This window comes from Panthera onca, chromosome A2, assembly GCF_046562875.1.
Source record: "Panthera onca isolate mPanOnc1 chromosome A2, mPanOnc1 haplotype 2, whole genome shotgun sequence".
Taxonomy (NCBI): domain Eukaryota; kingdom Metazoa; phylum Chordata; class Mammalia; order Carnivora; family Felidae; genus Panthera; species Panthera onca.
The window spans coordinates 159,888,831-159,908,348 of NC_138340.1; the positions used below are offsets into that span (position 1 = coordinate 159,888,831).

Genomic DNA, 19,518 nt, shown 5'->3' on the forward strand with positions numbered 1-19,518 from the left:
TTCCTGAGTACATACCATTTCCCAAATACTGAGCTAGGCAATTTGGGGTTTCTAAAGACAGTTTGAAGACAAAATGCTTGCTGGCATTTCCTTGCAGACTAATTAAGGAAAAAGGAGTTAACTATTGAAGAATGAGAACACTAATTCAAGATACAAGGCCCACCTTAAGCAGAATGTCCAAAAGCTTATGTTTATCAAGGTCTTTTCAATGCTTTTTTGTCTTCCTCTTTTTCTGCCCTCTTTATTATTGACTTGAGGTTTTTATTAAGTCAGTGTTTTCTTATTCCGTTTTTTGTTCTCGAATGTAGATAACGTTTTCGGTAGTATTACACATTTTAAGATGTGTACCTTTCTTAATATATAATGCCATTCAATGCCCTGACACTCCTCATTAAGAGTATAGAAACTTAGAATATTTATGAAAGATAAAAATTACAAGAACAGTACATATCAGTGTTTATAATGAATACAGACACAAAAATTAATTAGAAATTTAAATCCAACAATACTTACATAGAGATAATACATTATGACTAAGTGAGGTTTATCTAAGGAAAGTGTGATTGGTTCAATATAAAAAGTCAACCAATGCAGATCACTGCATATGATTATCTCAATAGATGCAAAACAATAACAGAAACAAAAACAACATTTGACTAAATCCAATATCCACTAATGATTAAACAACTCTCAACAAAAAGTGGCTTTTGGCTTTTGGCTCAGAGGAAGCGAGCGTACAACTATGTTTGGTCGTCCCGATTCCAGATCCATCAACACCAGCTGCCTCTACCATGCCGCCTAAGTTTGACCACATCAAGATCAAAGTCATACACCTGAGGTGCACAGGTGGCAAAGTCAGTGCCACATCTTCCTGGCCCCAAAGATCAGCCCCTGGGTCTGTCTCCACAAAAGTTTGGTGATGACATCCTCAAGGCAACCGGTGATTGGAAGGGTATGAAGATTAGAGTGAAACTGACCATTCAGAACAGACAGGCCCAGACTGAAGTGGTTCTTTCTGCATCTGCCCAGATTATCAGAGCCCTCAAGGAACAACCAAGAGACAGAAAGAAGCAGAAAAACTTGAAGCACAGTGGAAATACCACTTTTGATGAGATTGTCAGCATTGTCTTACAAATGTGGCACAGATCTTTAGCTAGAGAACTCTCCGGAACCATTAAAAAGATCCTGGGGACTGCCCAATCTGTGTGGATGGCCACCACCCTCATGACATCATAGATGACATCAATAATGGTGCAGTTGAATGCCCAGCCAGTTAAAAACTACAAAGGAGGGGCGCCTGGGTGGCTCAGTCAGTTAAGCATCTGACTCTTGATCTCAGCCATGACCTCTCTCTCTCGGTTCCTTAGATCAAGCCCCACATAGGGTTCTACACAGATAGTGAGGAGCCTGCTTGAGATTCTCTTTCCCTGCCTCTCCCCTGCTCCTGCTCTCCCCCTCTCTCTTTCTCTCAAAGTAAATAAATAAATTCAAAAGAAAAAAAAGAGCTCTTTAAAAAAAGAACTACAAGGGAAATTATTTCAATATACAATCATTTGACAACCAAAAAAAAAAAAAAACAACTAAAAAAAAGGAAGGGAAGAAAATGATCTCAAAATGATAATGGGCATCCATGAAAACCTATGACTAATGCAGTATTTAATGATAACAGACAATGTTTTCCCTTTGTTTTGCAAACAAGGAAAGGATACGTTGTCACCATGTAATTCAGTGTTGCACTGAAGATGATAGCCAATCAACAAGAATAAAAAGAAGCATAAAGATTGGGGAAGAAGAATTAGATTTGTCTGTATTTATAAATAATATGATTATTCATTTGGAAATTTCTACTCAATCTTTAAAAAACATCAGTTTAGGTAATGAGTGAATTTAGTAAGGTAACAGGATGCGAGCAAGATTAATAAAAAATATTCAATTTCAGTTGCTAGCATCAAACATTTGGAAACTATAATTATAAAAGTAATACTATTTAAAATACCATCAGACTTAAAAAATACTAATAGTCAAATATAATAAAATATTGCTCACTTTATACACATAAAATTGAAAAATATTTCTGTGTCAAATCAAAGTATGTCTAAGTGGGGAAATATATTCATTGATGGAAGGACACACTATTATTAATTTGTCCATTCTGTGCAAATTGATCTATAGATACAGTATATTCTCTATCATAATTCTAGCAGGGCTTTTACAATTTACAAGATGATTTAAAATTTTCTTGTAACTGTATAAAACCTATAATACACAAAACTGTTGTGAAAAACTTTTTTAGGTCATCTTGTAAATTTATCTAAAAAATACTCCAAAAAGCCCAGCTAGAAATATGATAGAAAACACATTGTATCTATAGATCAATTTGCAGAGAATGGACAAATTAACAATAGTGTGTCTTTCAATCAATGAACGTGATACATTTCCCCAGTTAGTATGCATATATGTATGTATGTATATGGAGAGTACAAAACTATAAATAGACCACACATATATGAATAATTGAGTTTTAAGAAAGCCACCAATATAATTCAAAGTGGAGGAGAACAGTCTTTTCAACAAATGGTGTTGGGATGATGATATTCACATGGAGAAAATTCACATTGACCCTTACTTCACACTGTATATAAAAATGAATTGAAATGCATCTTGCACCTAAACACTGGAGCTATTGTTTTTCAACTTGTCGAAGAATACGTAGAAAATATTCACAACCTTGGAATAGTCAACAATGTATTAGGACACAAAAAGGAGTAGCAGTAAAAGAAAAACTGGTAATAATACATGAAAATTGAATTGTCTATTCTTCACATGCCATTATTAACCAAATGAAAGAACAAACCGCAGACTGAGAAGGTGCATTCACAAGGTATAAACCTGGCAAAAGCCTTGCAGATGAACAATGACCCCTTTCCTCTAAAAACAACTCTTGCGTAATTAATACTGCCTCAGCGTTGGTTTGTCAGAGGGCTCAAAATGGCACATTATTCTCCTTGTATTTCTTATATGGCGTATATAGTTTGTATTATTATATATATTATTCTGAGAAAATTCACCCATTTCTGTTATCATTCTGAGGTGCTGTCCTAACATAATAGCACAATCTACTTACCTACCGATGTTAGTGCTTTTCATAGAATTGTAGTGTTTTCCCCTGATGGTCTCCCATGTACCTGTTTTACTTTCTTAACGATAAAAAATCGGTGTGGCTTCAGGCGGATGTGTCTGAAGTCCACATACAGATTCGAGGAAAGTCTAAGATGAAAGTAACATTTTCCATTGGAAATGAGGATTCCAAATCCTCAGTGTTAGCTAGTTCTATATGTTCCCTCATAGTTAAATAATATTTTCCATTGTTTTCCAAAATAATTTTCCTTTTAATTGTTTTTTCATGGTTCAGTGCATGATAGTGCATAATATTGGGGAGATTATAAAGGAACATATTCATAGTTTAATTCTTGCCCATAACAAAGTAAATACTAATTTATGATTGATTGACACTAATTTTGTAGTGCCAAGTTAAAAAAAAAAAAACAATTAGCAATAGTATTAACATTGCCACACATTTCTCAAAGTTAAAAACCAAAATGTAAAAGAAAGAAAAATATGAAAGAAAATAACACGTAATGCTATCTCATTTGTTTGTCATGGACAGTCAGTTTCATGACTACGTATCATTGGGCCTACCTACAGCATTTGGCTAAAGAAGAAACAAAAGTTGAAATCTTGAGTATGTTTCACTGTGTAACTATGAAATAGTTCATTTATGCCCTTTATATTATATAGCTATATATACTACATGTAGTATATATCTGTACACATATACATATGTACATACTATATAACCATATATACTAAAGCACTATATTTATGCTGTATAATTTTGGGAAATATAATTTACAGAAATCCATGTACTGGCTTACAGATGTCTTCATAAATGTTCACGAAACATTATTTGTAAGAGAGCAGAGTTAGAAACTATTGTCCATCAGCAAAAGTTTGCGACATGACAGTATACTCATATGGTGGAAAACAATATAGCTGCTGCAAATACATAAGAAATATATATATATATATATATACTGCAATAGAAACATGACCTCGATATAGCCTCAGGTAGAAAAAGAAAATTTCCTGATACAACACTGTATTTTAACTATAAAATAAAAATAAAGAAAGAAAATGGGAGGGGTGCCTGGGTGGCTCAGTTGGTTAAGCCTCTGGCTTCAGTTCAGGTCGTGAGCTCATGGTTGGTGAGTTCAAGCCCTGTGTGGGTGGGGCTCTGTGCCGACAGCCCAGAGCCTGGAGCCTGCTTCCGATTCTGTGTCTCCCTCTCTCTCTCTGCCCCTCCCTGCTCATGCTCTGTCTCTCTCTTTCTCTCAAAAATGAATAAACATTAACAAAATTTAAAAAAATAATAAAATGGGGAAAAAAGAAAGTTGCAATATCCTATGCATTATATATGATTATTTAAACATAAATTATTTTATCTCTAGATGCATATAAAAATCTAGAATGATACAGGGGAAGCTCTTAAGCATTGAGAAAATGGTTTTAAGCAGGACTTTTGCTTACTATTAATACATTTATATGTTCAATTTTTTTTAAAAAAAGCTTATTTTATAATCCTTTTTTAATCCCCGTGTGGAAAACAAAGACTGCTCATTCCTCACTCAAACAAACTTAAAGGGACATGCATTAAATGTTCTGCAATAAGTCATAATTTTAAGTTTCTACGTATTTTTTCTGAGAATATGAAAAAGATTCTCAGAGATAGACAATGAGTATTTTTGACATTGTGTCAATAAAAGGAATCATGATTAATAATAGCTACAGTAATTTTTATTTAAAAACAAGCATATTAATATTTTTACTGTTCTAATGCTCTCAAGAATTATAACTTTCCTCATCTACTTCATTAAAATAGGAGCTTTCTAGGCTGTAGTAGGTACTCGGATTTGGGGATAAAAATAATGCCAAATACAGCTGTATTATGTATTCAATAGAGGGGGTTGGGGGAAAGATTAAGAAAAGCATAATTTTCACATATTGGTAGGTTATACATATCTTGGTAAATATATGTGAGTAGGTAGACTCATTCATTTTAAAGATTTGTATATGAAAGGGCTTGAAATGAATTGTAAAATTTGTCAACAGGGCACATCTATTAACAAGGCATTTCAGGAGTGATTTTATGTATATGTGATGGGTTAAGTACCTTTTGATTGAAGATATTGGAAATATTTAATAAGAATTCCTAGGGGCATTTAAATGTTACTTATTAATTTTGTTTATTCATGCCACTTCATAAATAGCCACTTTAACTTGATCATCAAAGATGGGCTAATATGAATAGTTACAGATAAGAAAAGTTACTGTATCTTGGGCGCAATCAAATAAGTTGCTGTGTTTTGAGAGGAGAATTGAGGGACACTGTCTAAGAAGTATTTTCTTATTTGCTGTCATCCTTTTTGTAGGTTATCTGTTTCCACGACAATTACTTCAACCTTTAACCTCTGATATTCTCATTTGCAAGAAAGTAGCTTTTCAATCAGATAGCAACATTATCATTTTGTCATAATTAATAAAACTTATATTTAATTGAATATTATCCAAAGTCATTGACAGTAATCTGTTTACACGGAGAAACTGGAAAAAAAGGTAGGATATTTTGCTTCTAATATGTTTTATCAGCGTAAATAAGTTTAAACAAGTAACACAGAACTGTAAGCCTTTTGCTTTGCAACTTGATACATTGCATTAGCTGTTCCCCAAAGAATTTCCTTACTAATTATGTTTTGTTCTAGATAATATTAAAGTTCCTTGACATTCCTATAATACACTACAGGATGTCTGCGTGAAAATTGCCTGGAAGCCATGCTGGCTGATGGGAGGATGGTAACTTATATTAAAAAATAACTTTAAGGATTTATCAATAGAAAAAAGAGAGTTAATTATATTAGTGCTTATCTGTCTTCCCTTTTGGACAGGTTAAATTATTGGATTCATTTTTTTATAAATTGAATTCTTCGTTGGAAGATATGCCATCCATCTGTATGAAAACAGATATCACAAGAAAAAAAGGGTAATTATATATACACCCTCCCCCAAAAGTAAATCTTGGAAAATATGTGTTTCAGATATAATTATTTTTCTTGCTGTAAAGAAAAGTTTAGCATGTTGAAAATATGTGACAGAATCCAGGCTCTGCCTGTCCTTTAACATAAGTCAGCGCCACGGTCCTTGCTTACATTTTGTGTTCTTGTTAAAAAAGAGATTCTAGGGGGCAGTGGGCACCATGCGACTTAATTCTAGGTGTCGGTTGAAAGACTACACAGACATTGCCAGTTACTGGGTTTCTTATCAAGCCAGTAATGTGGTGTGGCTGTTGTACTCATAATGAAGTTTTAATTAGCTCTCAAACATCCTGAGAGCTTATTTAAGGCCTCCAAATTGAATAGTGCATGCTTAGCTGGGAGGCATGAATGCATCCCAAACATATCAAAATAACTGTCAAATCCATTGTATGCACATTAGGAGAGAATGGCCAGAAGGCTTAACATCTATCTTAAAAGAACTCTAGGTATAAAAGGTGGAGGGAAGTTCTTTCTTGTACTTAAATGATGGTCTTAAGAATACTGTCCTTATTATTTTAGCAAATGTGATAGCTAGGCACCTGATTCAGCGTCTCTGTTTACCTCAGGAGTATTGTCAGGGGGAAAACACATTTTAACCACGTTTGAATTATCTTTATTTCAAATGGGAACATTCTTTATTCACAGCTCCTCCAACGTAACATTTATATTTTACTTACCAATACTAATTGCTTTTTCCCAATATTCTGACCTATGAGAAATTGTTCCAGACCCCTCATTCCTAATACTTGGGTAGCTCATAGATTAACAAAACGTTTAAGTAATTGTTGATTTAAACTCCCACCATTGGAGAATTCTTGTTTTTTCAATGCAGCAGGTGGATTTAGACCATGACTTTCTTACATGACTGTCCATGCTGTGCATGATGTGGTTTAAAATATCACCAGAAATAACCCTTCCCACTCCCGCCCACTCCTCCCCACACACACACAGTAAGAATTTTAAACAGAGGACAGATTTCATCACAGAGAAAGAAGGAACTAAAACGCATTGCTGCCGGACATGCAGTATCTGTGTTATTTGTTCTGTTATTTTCATGTCTTCTGAAATCATCTCTTCTCACCAACCTGCCCTGGCTCTTATTTTTGTTCTTGCAAAGGATGTACTGTGTTTCTCTCTTGTTTTTACAGATATCTGTTGAACAAATACATTGATTAGTTACTCTCTGCGTGTCAGGTACTTTGTGAGGGTTAATTGTGAGGTCTGAAACGTATATATAGTTCAGAGGCTGGACAGTGACTGTCTTGGAATTGGAGGTGGGATCTCAGGGGATCTGATTTATGATCAAGGGGATGGGAAGTGGGGTATGTGTGAAGAATTAGAAGGTCAGAGAACAGCACATACAGTTTGTGTGGGAAGCTATCAAGGGTCTCCTAATTTCTGGATGACAGCCTTTGTGAGGGTGAGGGCAGAGGACCAAGGTACCATGATTATAGTTGGAGGGGGCAGTGATGATTATCTCAGAGAAATAATGTCCTGTTCGTACGTGGTTTTCTTCCAATGTTGGGATACTAGTGACTTCTCTGTAACTTCACATTTCTAAAAAGTCACACAAGCAGTATCTTTTCTTCTGTCATCATTTAAAAACCATTAGTGGGGCGCCTGGGTGGCGCAGTCGGTTAAGCGTCCGACTTCAGCCAGGTCACGATCTCACGGTCCGTGAGTTTGAGCCCCGCGTCAGGCTCTGGGCTGATGGCTCGGAGCCTGGAGCCTGTTTCCGATTCTGTGTCTCCCTCTCTCTCTGCCCCTCCCCCGTTCATGGCTCTGTCTCTCTCTGTCCCAAAAATAAAATAAAAAAAAAAAAACGTTGAAAAAAAAAATTAAAAAAAAAAAAAAACCCATTAGTTACAAATATATCATTTTTTTTTTCTAGGACCGGGATTATGCTATACGTTTCATAGGTCAGGATTTGGAGGGGCCACCAAATGAAGTCAGGAATTTCTCTTTTTTTGAAGAACTACACACATTTCGGGAGAACCAAACCAGAAAGTACAGTAGATTTATTGGTAAAGCATCAATTCACTGCACCAAAATGAGACACACTTTTTTAGGTTGGGGAGAAATGACAGTGCGGGATGGAGATGTGAAGTTTGACGTGGAAAGCTGAGGCCAGAAAGTAGGCATGTGTGTATAAGATACTGATGGTAAAGTCTGGGGGGAAAGTCCATTAAAATGAATTCACAAGTCATAGAAAACAATGTGACATAACTAAATGAAAAAGAGAGTCCATTAGGACTTTGTCTAGAGAAAATAAAGCAAGCAATTTATAACAGAATTTTGTTTGAAATCTCAGCTCTACACTAATTTTTCAAATGAAATTATCTTTGAAATTTCAACATGATTCTTGCAATAAAATTGTTTGATAACATAATGTGTCATTCTGCCTTTGCAGAATCTCCCAATGGAAAACATTTTTACAAACAAAACAAAACAAAACAGAGAGCACTATCAATTGTTCCAATTAACTCTTTTGACTCAAAGAATTTAATTTTGAAGTGCCTATAATGTTATCATCCTTCTCGATCTCTCCACATTAGAATTGACCTAACCAGTGTATGCGCGTGTGTGATTTGAACTGTTCTATATCTATCGTCAATGTTAGGAAGTCCACGTACGGAAAACTTGGGCAATTTCGTTCTATGGTCAATTTACATGTTATTTGCGTTATAATCAGTGAATACCCGACTAATACAATATTGATGTGAAAGGCAGAGGTGGACTCTAGGGTAGAAAAGCAGGAAAGAATGAATGGAGACTGAGTTTTTAAGTGGCGATTTATTGTGCACATAATATCATGAGTGGTTGAATTTTGATTCTCTACCCACACTCAGGCCTGAGGGGATTCAGACGAGTAATTCTTCTATTAAGAGGACATTGTCATTAACCAGGTTCTATCTTAGGGATTGAGCAAGAAAACCCGAAGCTTCCCCTCAGCCTGACTAACCTTCAGACGGCCTTCTTCCCGACTCCAGGCCCCCGGCTCCTTTTTCTTAGAGTATCTACTTTAGAAAACTTGTAATTGTAGAAGTGCCTGGGTGACTCAGTCGGTTAAGCGTCTGACTCTTGATTTCGGCTCAATCATGATCTCCTGGTTCCTGAGTTTGAGCCCCGAGTTGGGCTCCACACTGAGCATAGAGCCTGCTTGGGATTCTCTCTCTCCCTCTTCCTCTGCCCCTCCCCTGATAGCGATCTCTCTCAAAATAAATAAATAAATAATATTCTGAAAAAAAGAAAACTTGTAATTGTACATCTTTTGCTGTGCACCTATGAGATATAAATCTTGTAAAACTGGCAAAAGACCTGTTTTGCAACCTAAGGCTATCATCTCTTAGGTGATAGAGCCCCTGTCTCCCAATTTTAGACTAAGGGTCTGACTGGTGATGAGCCCCTTACTTCAAGGTATAAAACTACCTTCAGTGATGAAGAGAAGAAAATATTGTTTGGGGGGTGATAAAGCCAATTAGTGAACACAAGTGGCCTAAGATCTATGCCCATCACCCTGGCTTTTAAAAATATTCCAGCCTTTTTTGGGGGGTAGAGCTCAAACTGAGTTTTGGCCTCTCTTCACGATTGCAATCGATTTCTTTTTTTTTTTTTTTAATGTTTATTTATTTTTGACAGAGAGAGAGAGAGAGAGAGACAGAGCATGAGCTGGGGAGGGGCAGAGAGAGAGGGAGACACAGAATGGGAAGCAGCCTCCAGGCTCTGAGCTGTCAGCACAGAGCCCGATGCGGGGCCCAAACTCACAGACTGCGAGATCACGACCCGAGCTGAAGTCGGACGCTCAACCGACTGAGCCACCCAGGCGCCCCTGCAATCGATTTCTTTACCTGTTTCCCTTTCTCCAGAAACTTCTGCCCTGACAGAACTTATAAGAAACTAATCCGATGAGCGGGACTCCGACAGCTTAGATCTGTTTGACACGAAGAGAAATTGTAAGCTGTTAGCCCAGTCCATCTCGGCACCACTGAATCTGCCCAGGCCAGAGAACAGTGGTTATGTTCTTCCTGCTCGTTTATATATTGCTGATAACCCCCACGGGACATGTTCTATGCCCTTCTTCTATACATTAAGTTGGATTTCATAAGTCATTTCGTGTTACTCTGTTCCCGTCTTTTCCTTTTAAAACAACTCCCTGTTGATGAAAGCCTATTTTTCACATTATTGTGATTATAATTCCACTTTCAAAAAGTGTGCAATTGAGATTACGTAAAACAACTAAAACTATATAGTAAAATAAATTTCTTTCTTTTCTTTTCTTTATTTCTTTTCTTTTCTCTTTACCCTATGAGGATATTTGGCTTGGTTAAAACTTCAGTAGATATTTAGAAAAATTATAACTTCATTTTGCCTCAAAATGCTGTTCTGATCCTTTGATATTATTCATGCCTTCAACAGCCATTTACTGAACCTTTAAATTTGTGCCAGGAACCATTCTAGGACTATGGAATTTAAAACATGTATCCTTAGGTTGCAGGATCACCCTCTACATCATTTTTATGTTGACGTGATTGTAATGTTAACCCAATATACATTATGCATTGCTGACCCAAAGAATGTGAGAGATTCAGAAAGTCTATTGAAGAAATAGAACATTTTTTCTAGTATATCCACACATTTTTCTTGTTCTGGCTTAAATAGAAATTAAGCTTAGTACAAAAATAAATTATTTTCTTTTCATATTTCACCATTCCATTTGTTGATATGTTGGTACCTTTTCACTTTTAACCAGTTTCATTGGCTTTCATTGATGATATCAAAATCTAAGAATTGTCAAGGCGCCTGGCTGGCTCAGTCGGAGGAGCACGTGACTCTTGATCTCAGGGTCTTGAGTTCAAGCCCCACATTGGGTGTAAAGATTACCAAAAAATAAATAAAATTTTTTAATGTTTACTTATTATTATTGAGAGACAGAGAGACACGGAGTGTGAGCAGGGGAGGGGTAGAGAGAGGGTGAGAACAGAATCTGAAGTAGGCTGCAGGCTCTGAGCTGTCAGCATAGAGCCTGACACGGGTCTCCAACTCACAAACTGCAAGATCATGACCTGAGCTGAAGTCAGTTGACTAACCAACTGAGGCACCCAGGCGCCCCACCAAAAAATAAATAAACTTAAAAACTCTAAGAGGTGAAATTAACATATGCTCAATTTGACTGAAGATGTCAGTATCCTAATGTGTGTTTCGTGTAAGGAAGGACTTGGATATATCAAGCAAGGAATGATAAAAACACTGCATTCAAAACTGGTGCATCCACTCTGGAAAACAGTGTGGAGGTTCCTCAAAAAATTAAAAATAGACCTACCCTATGACCCAGCAATAGCACTGCTAGGAATTTACCCAAGGGATACAGGAGTACTGATGCATAGGGGCACTTGTACCCCCAGTGTTTATAGCAACACTCTCAACAATAGCCAAATTGTGGAAAAAGCCTAAATGTCCATCAGCTGATGAATGGATAAAGCAATTGTGGCTCATATACACAATGGAGTACTACGTGGCAATGAGAAAGAATGAACTATGGCCCTTTGTAGCAACGTGGATGCAACTGGAGAGTGTGATGCTAAGTGAAATAAGCCATACAGAGAAAGACAGATACCATATGGTTTCACTCTTATGTGGATCCTGAGAAACTTAACAGAAACCCATGGGGGAGGGGAAGGAAAAAAAAAAGAAAAAAAAGAGGTTAGAGTGGGAGAGAGAGCCAAAGCATAGAAGACTCTTAGAAACTGAGAACAAACTGAGGGTAGATGGGGCGTGGGGGGGGGGAAAGGGTGGGTGATGGGCGTTAAGGAGGGCATCTTTTGGGATGAGCACTGGGTGTTGTATGGAAACTAATTTGACAATAAATTTCATATAATAAAAATTTTTTAAAAACCACTGCATTCAAAAACAGGAACATGAAAGTTAATAAAGAGAATGTATAGACTAATTTTTTCAGCTGTTAAAAAGATAGGGATGAAATATGTTTATTTTTTTAATTTAATTTTATTTTTAAAATTTACATCCAAGTTAGTTAGCATATAGTGCAACAATGATTTCAGGAGTAGATTCCTTAATGCCCCTTACCCATTTAGCCCATTCCCCCCTCCCACAACCCCTCCTGTAACCCTCTATTTGTTCTCCATATTTAGGAGTGTCTTATGTTTTGTCCCCCTCCCTGTTTTTATATTATTTTTCATTAAGATAGGGATGAAATTTAAAATTGTATAGCTTTCAGTGCCTTTTGGGTTACTTGATTCGCATAGGGCAAGATTATTTGAAAACGACTTGCCTTTTATGATGTCACCTTCCACAATAGTTATTCTGTTTTGGGGGATTCTCAGTTCATTACCTGGGCAGAATGAGAACTGAAAATTCTATGAACTGTTTTTATTAAACCAAGCTATCCCTCTTCACAGTATACATTTCATTAATTACTCTTCTTCGGTATATTGTTTTAAGGTGCACATGTATCATTTTTGGTTATTATTTGTACACTTGAGGTAATGCATAATAAAATGTTTAATAAAATACAACTTCATTCTTGCATGTTAAAATGGCTCCTGCAGACACACTTTACTTTTTATTTTATTTTATTTATTTATTTATTTTAACGTTCATTTACTTTTGAGACAGAGAGAGACAGAGGAAGAACAGGGGAGGGTCAGAGAGAGAGATGGAGACACAGAATCTGAAACAGGCTCCAGGCTCTGAGCTGTCAGCACAGAGCCCGACGCGGGGCTCGAACTCACAAGCCGTGAGATCATGACCTGAGCCGAAGTCGGACGCTTAACCGACTGAGCCACCCAGGTGCCCCACACACTTTACTTTTTTATTTTGGAGTGTGTCTGTGGTGTTTGTTCACGGCCCTTAATTATTACACCTGCTAATGCAAAGTTTGCCACCTTATTCTGAGTTGTAGACGTCTTCCATTTATTCATCCAGATCTGCTGTTTATCATTTCACTCACATATCTTGTCAAGAGCTGGCTTCCGTGAGTTACATTGATTGACTTACTTAGTCCTCAAGTTTCTCCTTGAATTTGGCCAGCAGAGAGCCCCGGGAGAAGGCTGGAGTAAGGGAAAAAGTGATGATGTATTATCCACAATTCCATTCATTTTGCTAGTAGTTTAGGAAATCCCAAGGTAGATTCCTGTGTCCCCTCACCCTCTCTGAGGACTATTGCTGGTTTTGTTAATGAGGTTATGCCAGTCCTGACAATACCTTAGGAGTAGATGATCTAAGTAGGAATTAGGAGGCAGTAATCTTTTCAAAAACATACATCTGGCTCTGTCATTTCTCTTTGAAAGACTCTTTTAACAGTTTAACTTCACCCTCTGGATAAAATCGAAGCTCTTCACTATCATGGGTCCTTCACAAGTTGGCTGGGGTCTGTTCCTCTGACATCATTTCTTCTCTCTTCACTTCTCACTTGAGTCTAAGTAAGTCAGGCTTCTGATGCTTATCTTCTGAGAAGAGCATCTTTCTGCCTCATCACCTTTGCTCTAGATTGCTCTTCTTGCTAATCTACATGAGCCTCCCTCCCCCCAACTACTGTCATTCAAACCTCTCCCTTCAAAGAAGCTTTGACTGACACTTCAAAGTATCCCTAGTCTGAGGGCACCTGGGTGGCTCAGTAGGTTGAGCATCTGACTCTTGATTTCAGCTCAGGTCAAGATCTCACAGTTTGTGAGATAGAGCCCCACATTGGGCTCTGTGCTGACAGCAGGGAGCCTGCTTGGGATTCTCTCTCACCACTCTCTCTCTCTTTCTGCCCTTCCTGTATGACTGTGCTCTCTCTCTCTCTCTCAAAATAAATAAACAGTTTTTTTAAAAAGTATCCCTAATCTCTCTAACACCTCACTTGGATAGATTTTATTTTATGACATTTATCTTGTGTGAATTTTATGTGTTCATTTGTTTAATACCTGTCTTCTCCAATATAATATTAGCTTTATTAAGGAAAGGGCTTTGGCTTGCTTTCAATCTCCTTTTCAAACCAAGAACCAAGGTAGCCTTGTAATAACTGCTTAATAAATATTTGTTGGGAAACTGAAGCAGCAGAAAGAGAAATTAAAGAAACAACCCCATTTGCAATTGCACAAAAATAATAAAATTCCTAGGAATAAGCCTAATCAAAGAGGTAAAAGACCTGTACTCTGAAAACTATAAAACACTGATGAAAAAAAAAATGGAAGACACAACAAAATGGAAGGACATTCCATGCTCATGGATAGGAAGAAGAAATATTATCAAAATATGTATACTACTCAATGCAGTCCACAGATTCAGTACGATCTCTATCAAAATACCAATAGCAGTTTTCATTGAACTAGAACAAACAATCCTAAAATTTATATGGAACCACAAAATACCCTGAATAGCCAAAACAGTCTTGAAAAAGAAAAACAAAACTGGAGGCATCACTGTTCCAGACTTCAAGTTATATTACAGAGCTGTGGTAATCACAGTAAATGGTACTGACATAAAAATAGACACATAGATCAATGGAACAGAATAGAAAACCTGGAAATAAACTCATGATTATATGGTCAATTAATCTTCAACCAAGGAGGCAAGAATATCCAATGGGAAAAAAGTCTCTTCAGCAAATGGTGCTGGGAAACCTGGAAAGCTACAGGCAATAAATAAAGCTGGACCACTTTCTTCCATGATACACAAAAATAAACTCAAAATGGATTAAGGACCTCAATGTGAGACCTGAGACCATAAAAATTTAGAAGACAACACAGGCATTCATTTCTTGACATTGACCACAGCAATATCTTTCTAGATATGTCTTCTGAGGCAAGGAAATCAAAAGCAAAAATAAATTATTAGGACTATATAAAAATAAAAAGCTTCTACACAGCAAAGGGAACAACCAGGAAAACTAAAAGAAAATCTACTGAATGGCAGAATATATTTGCAAATGACATATCCGGTAAAGGGTTAGTATCCAAAATATATAAAGAACTGATATAACTCAAACCCAAAAAAACAATCCAATTAAAAATAAGCAGAAGATATGAGCAGACATTTCTCCAAAGAAGACGTAAAGATAACCAATAGACACATGACAAGATGCTCTACATCACTCATCTTGAGGTACATGCAAATCAAAAACTCAAGAAGCAACAGGTGTTGGCAAGGATGTGGAGGAAAAGGAACCCTCATCCACTGTGAAGGAGTGCAGACAGGTGCAGCCACTGTGAAAGATAGTGTGTAGGTTCCTCATAAAAACTAAAAGCAGAACCACCCAAGAGCCAGTAATAGCATTACTGGATATTTACCCAAAGATCATGAAAACACTAATTTGAAGGGATATATGCATTCTGATGCTTATTGCTGCATTATTTACAATAGCTATGGAAGATTCTTGATAGAAGAATAAAGATGTGAGCATTATTCAGCCATAAAAAAGAATGAAATCTTGCCATTTGCAACAAGATGGGGGGAGCTAGAGAGTATAATCCTAAAACCTGAAACCATCCAGTCAGAGAAAAACAAATACCATATGATATGTGGAATTTAAGAAACAAAACAAATGAACAAAGGAAAAAGAGAGAGAGGAACCAAAACACAGACTCTTAGCTATCAAGAACAAACAGATGGTTGTCAGAGGAGAGGTGAGGCGGGGTGGGGGAAATAGGTGAAGGGGATTATCTTGATGGGCACCGAGTAATGTATAGAATTGTTGAATCACTATATTGTACACCTGAAACTAATATGACACTGTAAACTACACTGGAATTAAAATATAGGTAGGTAGGTAGGCAGATGGATGGATGGATGGATGGATGGATGGATAGATGGATCGTTTGTTGGAGGAAATACAATGGCCAGTAAATGCATCAATAGCTTTGATAAGCCAGTTTCTTTGCTGCCATTCCATTATCCTGTGGCAGGATACTCGCCAATCACTGCATACTTGAGTCAATCTAGGCGAAACTCTTCTCACAAATTCTAGTGACTACTACCAGCAGATAGGTGTTGGCACAGAAAATGAGTTCTACTTCCATCCTTTTCTAGAACATTTAAAACTATTCTTGACTTTTAGGGGCGCCTGGGTGGCGCAGTCGGTTAAGCGTCCGACTTCAGCCAGGTCACGATCTCGCGGTCCGCGAGTTCGAGCCCCGCGTCGGGCTCTGGGCTGACGGCTCAGAGCCTGGAGCCTGCTTCCGATTCTGTGTCTCCCTCTCTCTCTGCCCCTCCCCCGTTCATGCTCTGTCTCTCTCTGTCCCAAAAATAAAAAAAAAAAAAAAAAAAAAAACGTTGAAAAAAAAAAAAATAAAACTATTCTTGACTTTTAAAAATTAAAATTAAGTGCATCACTTTATATAAAATATTGGCAACTCTGAGATATCATGTTAATGAACATTTTTTCAAATTATGTTTAATATTCAATAAACAGAAAACAAATCAGTTCTTCATTATTCTTGTTTTTAATGAATCCTCTTGTACTTTATGCTAAGATTGTAAGAGCAATAACAAAATGTATAATATTTACTGAGATTAAATATGTTATACGCATTTTTGTTAGTGTTTTACAGGGACTGGCTTATTTAATTTTGACAAATACTCTGTGAAGTCAGAACTCTCATTTCCCAAATATGAGAACTGAGGCACAGTTAATTTAAATAACTTACCTGAGCTGAATTTTCTTACTCAACCATGGAGTTGGAATTTGAATACAGAGGCCAGATATTGAACTCATTGTCACTTCATTATGCTTTCCCTCATTATCCCAACCAGGAGGCTTGAGGAACCTGTTTTGTAAAATCTTGTTGACAATTAGGTCTATAAGTAAAAAAAAAAAAAAAAAAAAAAAAGTCATCCTTGGTTTTCTTATTCTTATTTATATATTTGTAGAAGGGTAAATACTTTTTTGTTATTTTTGAAATCTCAATACCCACAGAGGGCTTATGATTTGATTTATTGTATTTTAATCTGGTGCCTGAAAGGATTCAGGGAATGAAACGTAATCCTCAGATTCACAAGGCTTTAATACCTTCAGAAATGTCTTAGAAACAGGTTTGCAAATTTCTGGCTTTGTGTTTGCATAATAAACCAGCAGCTTTTTAAAAAAAATAATGTTTATTATTTATTTTTGAAAGGGAAACAGAGCACATGTTTGGGGGGGAGGGGGCAAGAGAGAGGGAGACACAGAGTCTAAAGCAGGCTCCAGGCTCTGACCTGTCAGCACAGGCCAAACTAGCAATTTTTAAATGATATTTCTAAATCATTTAAGCTAAATCATGAAGCTATGAAGTGAGCAAAATTAATTTTCAAGAAATGTTTATAAGAAATTATTTTTATTACTAGCCAACTAATTCTTAGAAATGACTAAATTCCAGGGAACTCTTTGAAAAAAAATCCTTCCAGATTTTTGGGCCAAATATGTTCTCTTTAAACTGCCATCCAGTGGACATTTCTAGAACATTAGTAGAACAATTCTAATTCGGCTGGATTTTAAGTTCCTGAACCAATAGATTATGTACTTGCTATAGGGAAAGCCAATAAAACAGTAATGATTTTGTCAAAAAACAGTATGTGTGAGTTTACTTTCCCATGCCTTATTTATAAAAGCAGGATGTGAAATTACATGTGGTCTGTTTTTAATTAGAGATTCAAAATTTTGAAATTCATTGAACATGGTAATGTTTTCCTCAAATACAATGTTTTACTGTATGCAGACACCATAAAATAAAGGAGCTTTATTTATAAAATTGTCTTAAGGCCCTGCCTGATTTTCATCAAAGTCTTCAATTATTTAGGCATCTTCTATTTCTTTTTTGGGTGAGATGGGGATCAATATCCTAGACTGGTATGAAAGATCAGAAGCCACCATTGATTATGTTAGTTTGCCACTGAATATTCTTGAGTCGCATATGTTGATTTCCCCAGTATGAGAACAGCAGGATCATGATCCCAGGGACATGTTTGCTCATCAAATTCATTACTTACGCCGCTGTAAAGAAAGAAAAGTCTCACAATAATGGAAATTAAGGAATAGCAATTTATGCTTTTGTTAAATAAGTTCATAGATAAAGATTAATGTTGATGAAGGGCGCCTGGGTGGCTCAGTTGGTTAAACGTCCTTCGGCTCAGGTTATGATCTCACAGTTCATGAGTTCCAGCCCCACATCGTACTCTCTGCTGTCAGCACAGAGCCTGCTTCAGATTCTCTGACCCCACCCCCCCAGCCCTCCTCTGCGCTCTCTCATAAATAAATAAACAAACAAATAAATAAATAAATAAACAAACATCTAAAAAAAGATTAATCCTGATGAGATTAAAATAAAGACAAATAAATGAATAAACTAAAACTGCTAAGTACATCTAAAATCCACAGCGGGGAGAGTAAATTCATGTCAGAGAGAAATACTGTAGAAATTAAGTGAATGATGTGAGGTTCCATTTTGTGATGTCAACAATGACATAAAACGTAATGAAAGAGATCCAAAATTATGAAAAATAAAAAAAATACAAAGGACAGCAATAGATATCCAAATACATCACCAGGTAAAAAAAATAAATAAAGCGGAAATAGTAATAAAAATATACTAGAAATAGTGGTCAGTAACACATTTGGGTCTGCTAATATGTCTGTCACCATGTTGGACTTTGAAGACACAAGGTGGATAAGACAAGATGTCTTCTTTTGAAAGGTTTACAATCTAGAAAAATTTTTCTGGGGGATAAAACAGACTTTAAAGTGGTCTTATTGAAAACTTTATGTGTTTCAAGAAAAATAAATCATGATAACTAACCTCATCCCATCCTTGTGAATTAGAAAAAAAATAATAATTACATAAAAGTGTCCAATATGGATGAAAGGTATATTACAAATTCTCAAACGTTTATTAAAATTTTTTTAAAGAAATTATAAAAAAAATTCTGCACACTACTAAATGACAATTTATAATGAAGAAATATCTGTAAGATGTTGAGGAGAAGCAGCTACCATTCACTAATTCCAGAGAAGCCAGTTTCTAGTTCCAATGCTGAAAACAACAGAAAGATATTCCATAATTTTCAAAAATCAAGAAAAAAAAACCCGAATGTCCTAAGAAACTCAAGCTGACAGGAAGATGCCTAAAAATTCACAAATACAAATGAGCCAATCCTGCCTAAAAAAACTTGAACTGAATATTGAATTTTGATGTAGGTTAAATCTGGATGATTTTTGCTAACTGTGCAAATTGTGTGTAATTAAATACAAAATGAAGACTTTCTGGAATAGATAGCTTCAAATTGAAGAGATAATACTATAGAAATGAAACTTTGTAATTCTGGATCACCTTATCTGAGGCTATTTAATCACAATGCCTAGGGTAGGGGCTCAGGGGAGAGTTTTATTGTTCGTAAT

At 36.3% G+C, this 19,518-nt stretch overlaps 1 protein-coding gene and 1 pseudogene across 1 annotated transcript in view; both read left to right on the forward strand.

Annotated features, from left to right (window-relative positions):
• The window catches only part of CNTNAP2 (contactin associated protein 2), a 1,969,961-nt gene that overhangs the window by 686,918 nt on the left and 1,263,525 nt on the right, over positions 1-19,518 (forward strand). The gene's annotated exons all lie outside the window — the stretch shown is intronic.
• LOC132679661 (large ribosomal subunit protein uL11 pseudogene) lies at positions 582-1,420 on the forward strand (annotated as a pseudogene).